Source organism: Limulus polyphemus, unplaced genomic scaffold (assembly GCF_000517525.1).
Source record: "Limulus polyphemus unplaced genomic scaffold, Limulus_polyphemus-2.1.2 Scaffold438, whole genome shotgun sequence".
Taxonomy (NCBI): Eukaryota; Metazoa; Arthropoda; class Merostomata; order Xiphosura; family Limulidae; genus Limulus; species Limulus polyphemus.
The window spans coordinates 280,406-293,070 of NW_013666048.1; the positions used below are offsets into that span (position 1 = coordinate 280,406).

The 12,665-nt window shown below is 34.3% G+C and overlaps 1 protein-coding gene across 3 annotated transcripts in view; it reads left to right on the forward strand.

Annotated features, from left to right (window-relative positions):
* Positions 1 to 12,665, forward strand: part of LOC106458275 (neurexin-1-like) — a 165,949-nt gene that overhangs the window by 2,591 nt on the left and 150,693 nt on the right. For 2 of the 3 annotated variants that reach the window (XM_022384430.1, XM_022384432.1), the window contains exon 2: positions 5,721 to 5,969. The gene's annotated coding sequence lies outside the window, so the exon portion shown is untranslated. Of the gene's footprint in view, positions 1 to 4,208; positions 4,273 to 5,720; positions 5,970 to 12,665 lie in introns of those variants that run through there. The other variant, XM_022384431.1, reaches the window with a different exon arrangement.

A 12,665-nucleotide genomic window follows, 5' to 3' on the forward strand; every position in this document is an offset into this window, starting at 1 on the left:
AGCGCCTTAACCACCTGGCCATGCTGGGCCACATACAATATACAACCACTGATAAACGAAATAGAACACTTCTGTAACAAATGGAGGATCAAAATATATATACATGAAACACAGCTAATATTAGGTCGTCAAGAAATTAATGTCGCTTTTTTTTAGATGAAAAAAACCCGAACAATTTATATATCAAAACAAAACATTTAGTAAATGAAATAGTCTCCATTCTTATCAATGATGTTTTCCATTTTACAATCAGGTTGTTAATGCCCTAATTAAAGAAATCACTTGGGTTTGAAACAAAAAAACATGTCGATGTTCTCTTCTTCCACATTTGCATACGTTTTCCCATTAAGATGGTGTTGCAGCGAAAGAAAAAGATGGTAATCTGATGGTGCCATATCTGGAGAATATGGTGGGTGAGGGAGAACTTCCCAATCCAATTCCATAATCTTGGGTTGCATCAAACGTGCCACATGTGGACATGCATTGCCGTGTAGAAGAAGAAGAACACCTTTCCGATTGACGAGTGAAGGGCGTTTCTGATAAAGGGCTTGATTTAAACGTTCCAGTTGCTGACTATAGATCTCTGCATTGACAGTTCACTGTGGATTGAGGAGTTCGAAATAAATTACTCCTTTGATGTCCCACCAAATGCAAAGCCTCACTTTCTGCGGTTGGAGTCCAGGTTTTGGGGTCGGAAGTGGTTTTGGTCTAGGACTGAGCCATTGTTTTTGTCGTTTAATATTCGCATAGAGAATCCATTTTTCATCACCGGTGACAATTCTGTCCAAAAATAGTTCACGCACATAACGCGTCAGAAGAGACGAAGCAACGTTCACATGTTGGAAACATGATCATCGGAGAGTTTTCCCATATTCCTTAGATGTTTACGTATTGTTTCATGAGACATGCAATTTCAGGGCCATTTCACGAGTGTGTTGCCATGGGTTGTACTCAACTAGCGTCCTCAGATCATCAGTAGCAATTCCAACATGTCGGCCCCTGTCATCACAGTTTTTAAGGCTAAAGTCACCTGAACGAAATTTGCTGAACCATCGCTGACACGTAAGAACGTTCAAAACATTTCATAAACTTCTTTGATATTCTTTGTGGCTTCAGAGGCGTTGTTTCCCTTCTTGTATTCAAACAGCATTACATACCGAATGTGTGTCTCGTCGTGTGCCATCACTATAAGGGATTAAAGTATACTAAACTCTACACATTTTATAGGCTACATTAACGTGACGTTTAGGCGGTTCGTTTAACTATTATACGTGATGTATGTTTTTCTTTGGGGGGGGGGTAAAGAAAGTGTTCCAAAACGCGACATTAATTTCTTGACGACCTAATATTATTCAGAACATCAGAGCAGAACGAAACCTCAACTATATATAGAAGGGACACTCCTCGTAGTCGTCACATCTGCAAAATTGTTAGGATTAACTTACGATTCTAAACTAACGTATATCGAACATATTCAGAGTATCAAAAATTGAATCTGGCTTAGAACGAGGTATCATGCGAGTCTGACAAGTAATAATCAAGTAGTTTCATCAGACACTACACTCAAAATAAATAAAACATACATTAGACCAGTCATAGAATACAATTGTAGGGCATGGTTAAACGTTTCTAATACACAGCTAGAACAAAAGCCTATAAATTCTCCCGTACAAAAAACTCAACCTTCTTACACACATACTCAAACGTCCCTCGGTTATCTGTCAGACTCATTGGAAACTCGCTCAAATACTATAAGAAAAATAAAAACAAAAGAACTGACTAGCAACTTAGAGAGGTTTATCATACATGATGGACAAAATCAGAAGTACTTCTCACTACTAACTAGAATAAAAATTATTTTTAAAACGGCCACTTAGTGCTAGGCATTACAGAATACTTCCTGTACATTTATAATGTTATTTTAAAAAGGGTTTATTTTATGTGTAATAAAATCTATTTCTATATAGTACAATTTTGTGTAAACTTTGTGTAAACCTACATCAACGATTAGTGTGTAATTGTTTAAAATTGATGATATCAGCCCATAATATGGAGAAGGCCTTAAAAGGGCAATGCGAAATTTTACTCACGGACGATAAGAAAATAAATCTTGCATTGTGTAAGTGTGGGAAGTGAAAAAAAAGGAAATAAAACCTCAGCAACCTGGTCACAACAATGATAGCGTGGACTCCGTGGAGACATCTTACAGTGTAAACTCGACCAAACTACAATACCAAAAAGCAGAAATTTTAAATAATATGTTCCAAAAATCATCTTAGAAGGAAAACATCTGGTACAGCAATAAAATAACAAAGTAAAAAAAAAGCACAAATCTACTGATAGAGGGGAGAAAGAGGTCTAATCCTCCCAGATCTAACAAAATCGGACCTAAAAATCATACAAAACATACATTAAATCTTTGTTAAAATACTGAACAGAACTAAGTACAAATACAATGAGAACAGTTAACTGAATTAAAATGAGGGAATTTAAGACTGACTATAATAAAAATAAACTTAAAACGTACACTGTTTGGCTGGTATATAACTACACAAGCAAACGATACTTGTACAAGATAACTTCACTTGCCATCCGTTGTATCAGCTGTTGTTGTCTCCTTCATCTTCCACTTATATTTTTAATGCATTTTTCAGGATTAAATCTTTCAGTCCTTTCGTTTTTTTGTGAATTTTAGTTGACTAATTATTCTTGATTAAAAACACTAAAGGCCTGAAAGTGATGTATTTCTTTCCTTGTTAAAGAACGCCTTCTCTTGATGTTTTTTTTTTACTTACTTTAGCTAAGAAATTAAAACTGACATTCAAACTGTCGTCTCTCAGACTACAGAACCTCGAAGAAAATTAAATGTATTCTTAAAATAATCCATGAATATTGTATTTTGTTTCAAATATATAACAAAGGAAACACAGTAAAATGAACGAGAAATGGAAGAATTAGAAATTAAAAAACTATAATAACAGCTGACAAAAAAGTTCTTACTACCAGAAATGCACAACCGACTTAAACAACTCCATCCAGAAAGCCGAGATAGAGTTACAGTGCTGAATTTCTGTCAGATGTTTTAAAAGACATTAAGCTCGACAATCTTCGGATTTTATTCCGACCATGAATATATAAATAGACGTGTTTATCATTTCTGGAAACACTGAATATCTGTACTGATTACACCAGTATATTTTTAGAAAAGATAAGCTTCTTCGAGCGACTCACATGAGTCTTATCTTAGAGTAGCAACTTGACAATAAAATTTGAATCAATCAAAAGTGAATCCTACTGAATATAAAATTACGATTTACTTTCTAATATTATTGCTAATCTTAAGAAAAAGAAAAATACTTTAAGACGTTGTTGAAAAAGATGACAACGCAAAAATTATAAACTAATTTATCTTTTATAACGTTTCATCCTCGGTCAAATTAGGTATTCGAAATGTATTATTCTCCGGTGTTCTTATTTTTCCTATGGTAGGTCTATTGGGACTCGTAAAATAGTAAGAGGTTCGATAGAAAATGTTATGTAGACTTAAACTGTGTTCTTTGACTCTGACTGAGCTGCCCGGCATGACCAGGTGGTTATGGCGCTCGACTCGCAATCTGAGGGTCGCGGGTCACACCAAACATGCTCGCCCTTTTAGCCGTGGGGGCGTTATAATGTGACGGTCAATCCAACTATTCGTTGGTAAAAGAGTAGCCCAGGAGTTGGCGGTGGGTGGTGATGACTAGTTGCCTTCCCTTTAGTTTTACACTGCTAACTTAGGGACGGCTAGCGCAGATAGTCCTCGTGTAGCTTTGCGCGAAATTCAAAACAAACAAACAAACAAACTGTTTGAGCTGTGACAGAGAAAGAGACTGGAAACAATATAAACTACAGTGAAAATAATATTTATTTCACAAAGAATGAATGGGTTCACCTTTATTTGAAGTTTGAGAACTCTCGAAAATATTTGCTGGAAGTTTGTGAAAATCTGGTCAGAACTACTGTAGAATTGTCCCAAACTGAGAAACATAGAAATAGTATTGTTTACATTAAACTCTAATGCTGTTCTTTATAAGGCAGGTGTACTACCCACGCCACTGTTGGTCATTCCCATCGAAAAGTAAGGGAGGGAAAACCTCAAGGTATCACTTTAACGCCAGTAGGATATATCGCTATCTACTTCCATATAGTATGTTCAGCTTTACAGAAATTATTCCTACGAGAAACTACATGTCATACCACAGCTTAATAACCCAGGGCAATAGGTACTAAGGGGTAAGTAACTTAGTTAATTCCTTGTCCAAAGTTTAGTAGTTACACATACTTGTAGAATAATGAAATATAGTAAATCATTCACTTTACATTTTATGAGAAAACTATTATAATAGAAAAATATATCTTCACTCTATCTCTTAAAACAAGAAAACTTTACTCCGAGTAATTGTGGATCATGATCCGTTTCCACATGTATACACGCTTCGTACTTTAGGACAGTGGTTACGGTATAAGAGTGATGGACCAATTTGCACTATTTGATCAAAAAAGAGTAGCACAAGAACTGGAGGCAGTGGGGTAATGATAGATGAAACAGCTGCCCCAGGGACTCTCAAAATGTATATTTGAAATTTTGGAAATTATGAAACACTGAAAAAGTTTTATTCGGGAGGGGCAACAAATATTTTACCTCAGGATCCTTTGAAACCTAGTTATGCCATTTGTTGGAGGTAAGTATTGTTGATTAGCTGTCTTCTCTGCGATTTATCACTTCAAAATTAGTGGTGGCTATGCTCAGATAATCCTTTCGTAGCTCTGCGCGAAATTTTGAAACAAACACACTCTTCGATATCAGCTTTCTATCAAAGATGCGTGTGTGCAGTGTAAACACTTTTACAGGTGCAATAACCTCTATCAGCGTAGGCTCACACAGATGCAAACGACCTAGAAAATCTGACAAAGATCGTTTCTGAAAAAAAAAAGAAACGATTGAGGAATTACATTTGTTTGGTATCAGTTTTATGAAGGTGTTCTAGTTACGCTCTACAGACTGTATACTTTCTTTAAGATTCTTCATTTACATTTTGTAAAAATAAGGAATAGGAATTATCCGTTCATTTTCCAGTGAGATGGAACTTAATTGCTGTATTATGTTAGCTAGAAAACACTAAAATCTAATAATCTAAATTATGTTCTTTTAAAATGTTTATTGACTTTAATTCAGTAAGTATACTAGCTTACTAGTTTGCACTCTTCGTATCTAACAAAATTCAATCTAAAAATAAACAGTAATCTATTGTAGGGTTTTTACTGAATCGTTTTTGGCTATATCCTTTATTTCGACTAAAAAAACGCAAAATCTCAGTCATATGACGAGTATGTTAATTCTTACTGGGTATAACTTTAATTTCTGAGGTACTCTACACTAGTTTTATTTTTCATATTTGAAATGCTAAAATAAACAAAACAAAAAGCCCAACATGTGCTATAAGTAAATTGATTAGCCTTTTCTTTTTCTAGTTCAATGACAATGTTACTTATAAAACTCTCCTGTTTCAGTTAAACTCGAAAGCTTCATATGATGAGAGTAGTACAAATATATTGCCAGCATGTGAAGAGATAAAAGATGTAATAGCATGTGATAGAAATATAAGATTATACTTTTTTTTCATGACAGCTCTATTTTTCACCGAGATTTTCAACATGTTAGTTGTTGTGTTTGTCCATAGAGGTCCTTTAATGAACTGTACAACAATAGAACTAAGACTACAGTGTAGATGATAGAAGCTGGAGTTCCTGAGAGCGAGAATATATCGATTGAAGGTGACTCGTTCTCGTATTAGTGCTGGCTCAGCCGCATGGATAGTCTATTTCGTCAAGATCGAAGCAGTGCCTGTACCTGCCTTTCATGGTGTCCAAGAAATGCCAGCCATTTTCTTTCATCTTTTACTACAAATGTAAGAGCCACAGGAAAACTGGTAAGCTGGCGCTCTCAGCGAACAGGGTGGTTGACAAAGTTAATAATGAGAAAATATCTCTTGTTTATTTTGCAGAAACTCTGTTTAGGCTTAATGGTAAACGAGCATAGATTGAGTGCTTTGGAAAGGTCAAATATATATACATATATATTCAATTAACACAATCATAGGATTATAATATTTTAAATTTTAAGAAGGTATGTAAATCAGAGCTCGTTTTCAGCGTATTTACATACATAAAATGCCTAATGTTTTGTTCTTAAAAATGTCTAAGACGTAAATCAGAGAACAATTCATGAACTAATCTATTCTTATTAATATTAGTATTGGTTTTACAGACGTGCAGTGAATGTACATCCTTAGAACAATCTTCATTATGAATTATGGACGAAAAAACGCCCAACCAAATACTGCATGGATTTTGTTGATCAGTTTAGATCTAATAAAGTTAGTCAGAAAATCTTAAATGTGTATAATTTTTTGTTAAAAAACCATCTTAAATCGTTATATTCTCTTTCTTTACTGATGTGAATACCACATCCTATGACTTTTTAACTTACAGCGAGTATCTACAACTAACGATGATGTTTGTGTCACGAATGATGCTTGTAAAGTGATGTATATTACTATTAGTAACGTATACAAAAGTACAAAACGTTTGAGTTAGACCAAGACCTAAAAGGCTTATGTTTTTCTATGCTAAAATGGGATATTAGTAGCAAGAGAACGATTGAAAACAAGCAATTCTATTAATAAATAAATCCAATCTTGTAGTCTCATACTGTAGATTTCTGAAACGCCTGCATCTATTCTGAACTTTCTGAGATAATTAAAAGAAGCGCGTGTGTGAATACTAAGACAAGCGTCAATGATATAATGCGGATGAGAACACGCGTTTTCAGAGCGATACACGTGACGATAAGAAGTGAACGTGAAGATCCTATCAAGATCAAAATCAGTAACTGTGTATAACTGAATCAGTAACTGTGTATAACTGAATCAGTAATTGTGTATAACTGAATCAATAACTGTGGATAACTGAATCAGTAATTGTGTATAACTGAATCAGTAAAAAAAGTTTAACAACGGCCTCTCTCGGGCAACTTTAGCCCTTTTATATCACTTTTTTTGTGTGTGTGTGTGGCTGTGAACGCAACACGTCACCTTTGGGGTTTGGGTTGTTCCCCTCTCTCAGGGAGATGTGCATAACTGCACATTTATTTATCAATGAATGATAGAGTGTAGCTGCTATTTTTAATTCTATAATTCCGTATATACACACGAATACATATATATGTATCTATATATAATTGTTGTGAGATATACACAGTTACTGATTCAGTTATACACAGTTACTGATTCAGTTATCCACAATTACTGATTCAGTTATACACAGTTACTGATTCAGTTATACACAATTACTGATTCAGTTATACACAATTACTGATTCAGTTATCCACAGTTATTGATTCAGTTATACACAATTACTGATTCAGTTATACACAGTTACTGATTCAGTTATACACAGGCAAAGCTCTGTCGTTATTTGTACTCGTGTGTAATTTTGGAAATCGGGCGATTCTTTGAACAAGCTTTCAGAATACTATATTGTAGTCTGTGGTGGACATAATATAATTCCTTCTAGTTTGCGTCTTAGCGACCAAAGTCCAATATCGTGGCAAAGAAAAGCCTTAAAGTGGTGACAAGATATAAAAGTTACAAAGATTTGCTACTGAACATTGTATAATGTCTATTTTTTAATAGCAGGCTTAGTTAAACCAAGCTAATATAAGCCAATATTATCAATAACGTTATATAGTGTATTTAAAAACTCTTCTTCGTATGTAAGTATCCTTCATGCAAAGTTAAAACATTTCTTTTTCGAACTTGTCCTCAAAATCAAAATAGACTCTAATGGGATAAACTGTGGTACAAATCAAACTATACATATAAGTCAATAATGAACAACTTTTTAAATCGAACGTTTTATAAACAATTTCTATGAACATGAATATTAACGTTACTCAGAGTGAAATAACAAGAAAGTACTAAGATATTTTCATGAAATGGACTGTTCACTAAGTTATGTTAGAATCCGATCCAAAATTTTGAATAACATTGAAACTTTCTGCAGAAGAGACCGATTTCTTCTACTATGGAGAGTCGATAAACATTGAATGCTTTTAGTAAAGTGCCGACATTTTCAAATAAAAATGTTTTAGTATTGATCGTTTTAGTATACTACAATGTATCAATTACTTGGTGCATTAAGTTGTGATCAACGATAGTCAAACAACTTTATCTACACAGCAACAAATCGCTTTGACTCGTAACGGCGATCTTGCGCTTCACACTAGCAGGTGTAATCGAACGTAATACGTCTCAGGCTTTCAAGAAGCTAGTTCTGACATACGTTTGGTTTTACCACAGTGTAATAGTTAGTACTTACATACGTTTAGTTTTTACCACAGTGTGAAAGTTAGTTCTGACATACGTTTAGTTTTTACCACAGTGGGAAAGTTAGTTCTGACATACGTTTAGTTTTTACCACAGTGTATTACTCGGTTCTGTAAATTTAAACAGCGAGGCTCTGAATTATGCGCCCCCCAGTGGCACGGCGGTATGTCTGCAGACTTACAACGCTAGAATCCAGGTTTCGATACCCATGGTGGGCAGAGCACAGATAACCCATTGTGTAGCTTTGTGTTTAATTACAAACAAACTGAATTATGCACGTCGATTTGATTTTTGATTAGGTTTTCCATTTCGTAGGTTTCAGTACCGTTACATTTATAAATATTCAGCTTTCTTTACTTAAATGTTGTTTTCGATTTTAATTTGATATTTAACACTGAGCTTCAATCTTTTACATATTTAAGTTATTGAAAATCAGATTACTGCGACTGGTCATCCCTGTTACAAAAAATACTAAAGCGAAAAGTAAAGTATTATTAACTTTTATAAATAAAGATTATAGGTTGTTTGAGTAGAAAAAAACTGCATTTATATTTTAAGGAAAAATTAAAAAAGAAAAAAATATTTATTAAGAACAAAGTTTCATACTGTGACGTTAAAAAGGATATAAAGTATTTCTTATAATATTCATTTTTGATGTGTATGAAAGACTAAGCTGTAAGCCGTTTATTTCTGATTTTATATCGTTAGTTAAATATATTTACTCACATGGTTTATGTTACAAGAAAATTAAGTTATGTGTAACCGTCAAGTTCTTCTTGCCTCACTTTAAGAAACCAGGTTTTCACTAGAATGGAGGTGATGGAATATACATATATCAAAACAATCACCCAATAATCTCCAGTCAGCCGTCTAGCTGAGTTACTCGGCGTTGCACGGTGAAAATTTAGATTTGTAATGTATGGATCAGTATTTTTTTCAGCAAATTATTCAGTAAGTAGTCAAAAGCTGTGATGCGAGAAATAAAAAAGCATTTAATCAAACAAAGCTTTATTTGAAATTAGATCGTGTTTGAGCTTGTCTTGTTCTTTGAGCCTGAAGTCGTACATCATGTTGCTTCTCTGTTTCTTCCTCTCTATAAGTTATTTGTCTTAATTTTTGTGCTTGAAGTCTGGTTTGACGTGGTTCAGAAGTTTCTTCTTGTCTATATCCAGCTTGCCTTGATGATTCTGACTGAACTCTGGCTTTGTGCTGTTCAACAGTTTCTAGCCGTCTTTGAGTAGCTTGCTTTTCAGCTTGAACTTGAAGTCTAACTTTACGTTGTTTCAAAGTCTCTTCCTGTATTTGAGCATCCTGTCTTGCAGCTTGTGCTTGAAGTATTTGATTGCGTTCTTCTTCTGTTTCAGCTGCTCTTTGTGCTTGCATTCTTAATCACCTGTATCAGTAAACAATAATTTGTAATTCACAAAGTTGCTAAATCCCTTATGAAACCACTTAGCACTATTTAATAAAAACTGTTTTTAGAAATACTGAATTAACAGCAAGGTGATCTGAGTGTCTCCCGCCATAACGCTTTCTATGTGCAAAACGTGCTTATGTTTGTCTGTTTATTACAAAAAAAATCATGACAAAAAAATGGCGCAATAATCATTAATTGTCAATTTCGTCATTAAATACTACACCAAATACAAAATAAATAGCACCATTAAATTTCTTGTAAAAAAACTGGTTATTATGAAGTTATTTTAAAATTTACAAGTTCAACCGTTTGGTTTCCTATAGCGAACAAAATAAACAAATAAACAAACTTCCTCTTTGATATATATAGATAAATTGTTCTGTAATTTTTTGTTATGGTCTTTGTGAGTGTTGCGATATCGTTTTTTTTAATAAATAAAACGACCATTAAGGTAAGCAACTGTGTAGGTTATGGTACGAAATTATTTTTTAAAACTTCATGCGTAAGTAGTGTAATACTTTACAATTACAATTACCAATAACGTCATGAAATTCAATTGTGACCTCAAAGTTAGGCTAGAAGCTACACAGTAATAATATGTACTCGTTGCGTCGAAATTTCAAATGTAAGCTAAGCTAATTATGGTGTGTATGCTTTGAGTCGGGATTTCACACGTAAGCTAAGCTAATGATAATGTGTACACGTTGAGTCGGGATTTCATACGTAAGCAAAACTAATGATAATAATATGCATACGTTGTAAGTTATGACATTTCTATTATTTTACTGTTCCGCAGTTTACTGTTTTTCACAAACTAACAACACTGTAAGTGCTAAACATATGGAGCTTACTGCCATTAGTTAACGAATTAGCTAGGTCTAATAGGCATATAAGATTCGTTAACTTCAATAGATTAAATACTAACATTGATATCATAGCTTGTGTGATGTGTTACGTGTATTAAGTATTTAGTCTTTAAGCAATTCTTTCCAAATGTTACAATAACTTACAGATTAGTGATCAGGTCTCTTCTTAAATGGACGTAATATACAACTAGCCATTAAAGTGATTTTTTTGAGTCAACCACGGAGAATCATTTTATTATGATTTTTAAAACAAACACTAGAGGCTTGTACAATTGTCAGAAAATTCAAAACTATCTTGGGTCGACCTAATATGTAGCGTGCTTGTCTGCGGATCGAACTGTCTATGGCGGAAACCATAGCGTGCAAATTTACACGCTCTACACAGTGGCACAGCGGTATGTCCGCGGACTTACAACGCTAGAAACCGGGTTTCGATACCCGTGGTGGCCAGAGCACAGATAACCCATTGTGTAGCTTCAAACAAACAAACACTTAAAGCTATGGGGGCTTTATAAATGACAGTCAGTCCTATTATTCGGTTAAAAGTAACTGCGTATGCGGTGGGTGCTGTTGATCGGTTGCCATACCTCTTGTCAGTAGTTTTAAGTTAGGGATGTTTGAACTTTAGTGTAGATTTATTAAACCATATTTCATCACTCTTAGGTCCTTTAACTTTCATTATTTACATACTATTTAATGGTGACTACTGTAAGAAACGTTTTCCGATAATTGCAGTAAGCAGATAGCTGATCTTTAATAGTCAAATTGTAACAATTACTAAAAGTTTAGCAAATCTATATAAGATATAAGCAAGAGTGTTGTTTTAAATAACTCCAGTTATTTTTCCAGAGATCACCCAAGTTGTTTTGAGTTGCTGATGAGAGTGCTATTTTTTTTTTCTAATTTCTTTCTTCGTTACTTTTCTCCTCACATAATCTTTACTTGAGTGTAACCTAGTATATAATATCTATCAGTTTAACCGCTGTTTGCCTTCTTGTTATTTATTGCATGGTAGCTAAAATTAAGTTACGAATCAGAAAAGTATTTCGTGTAGATAACTCGACAAAAGGTGCGAACAGTAGATGAAAGAGTCACACGATTATATTCGTTTATAATTGAAACTTAAGTTCATTTAATTATTTTACAAAAGTGTTCCAGATAATATAACGGGCCGATTTGAATGTAGCAGTTAAGTGCTTAAAAATGCAAGTGTCGAAATTAGACTCATTAACACTTCATAAAATGTATGTGAGACGGGGGTTATGATTCCATTACTCATCTTTTTAATGAGAGTTAGTCTTCATTGTATATGTACACCGGCGGAGGCCACGACCTCTTTAATGGAAGTTAAGTATTCATTGTATATGTTCATTACATGGCAGAGTTTATGACTCCTCTAGTCATCTTCTTAATGGAAGTTAATTTTTATTGTATGTGTACAATGGTGGAGCTTATGACTCCCCAGTTATCTCCTTAACGGAAGTTAAATTTTATCGTATGCGTATGTTGGCAGAACTTATGGCTCTTCTATTATCTTCTTAATGGAAGTTAAATTTTATTGTATGTGTACACTGACTGAGTTTATGACTCCTCTGTTATCTTTTAATAGATGATAAGTTTTCATTGTGTGTGTAAACTGGTGGAGACTAAGTTTTGCTTATACACATGAGTTCTGTTTAAATGTCGTTAATTCATACTAAAAGAGATGAGATTTTAGTAGGTTATCGCTCTTCTTGTTTTCATTATTAAACTTTCAAGTTTAATAAATCAACGCCACAGTGGCTCAGCGCTAAGTCTGAAGGCTTATAAACGCTAAGGCCCGGCATGGCCAGGTGGTTAGGGCGTTCGACTCGCAATCTGAGGGTCGCGGGTTCGAATCCCCGTCCCACCAAACATGCTTGCCCTTTCAGCCGTGGTGGCGTTATAATGTGACGGTCAATCCCTCTATTCGTTGGT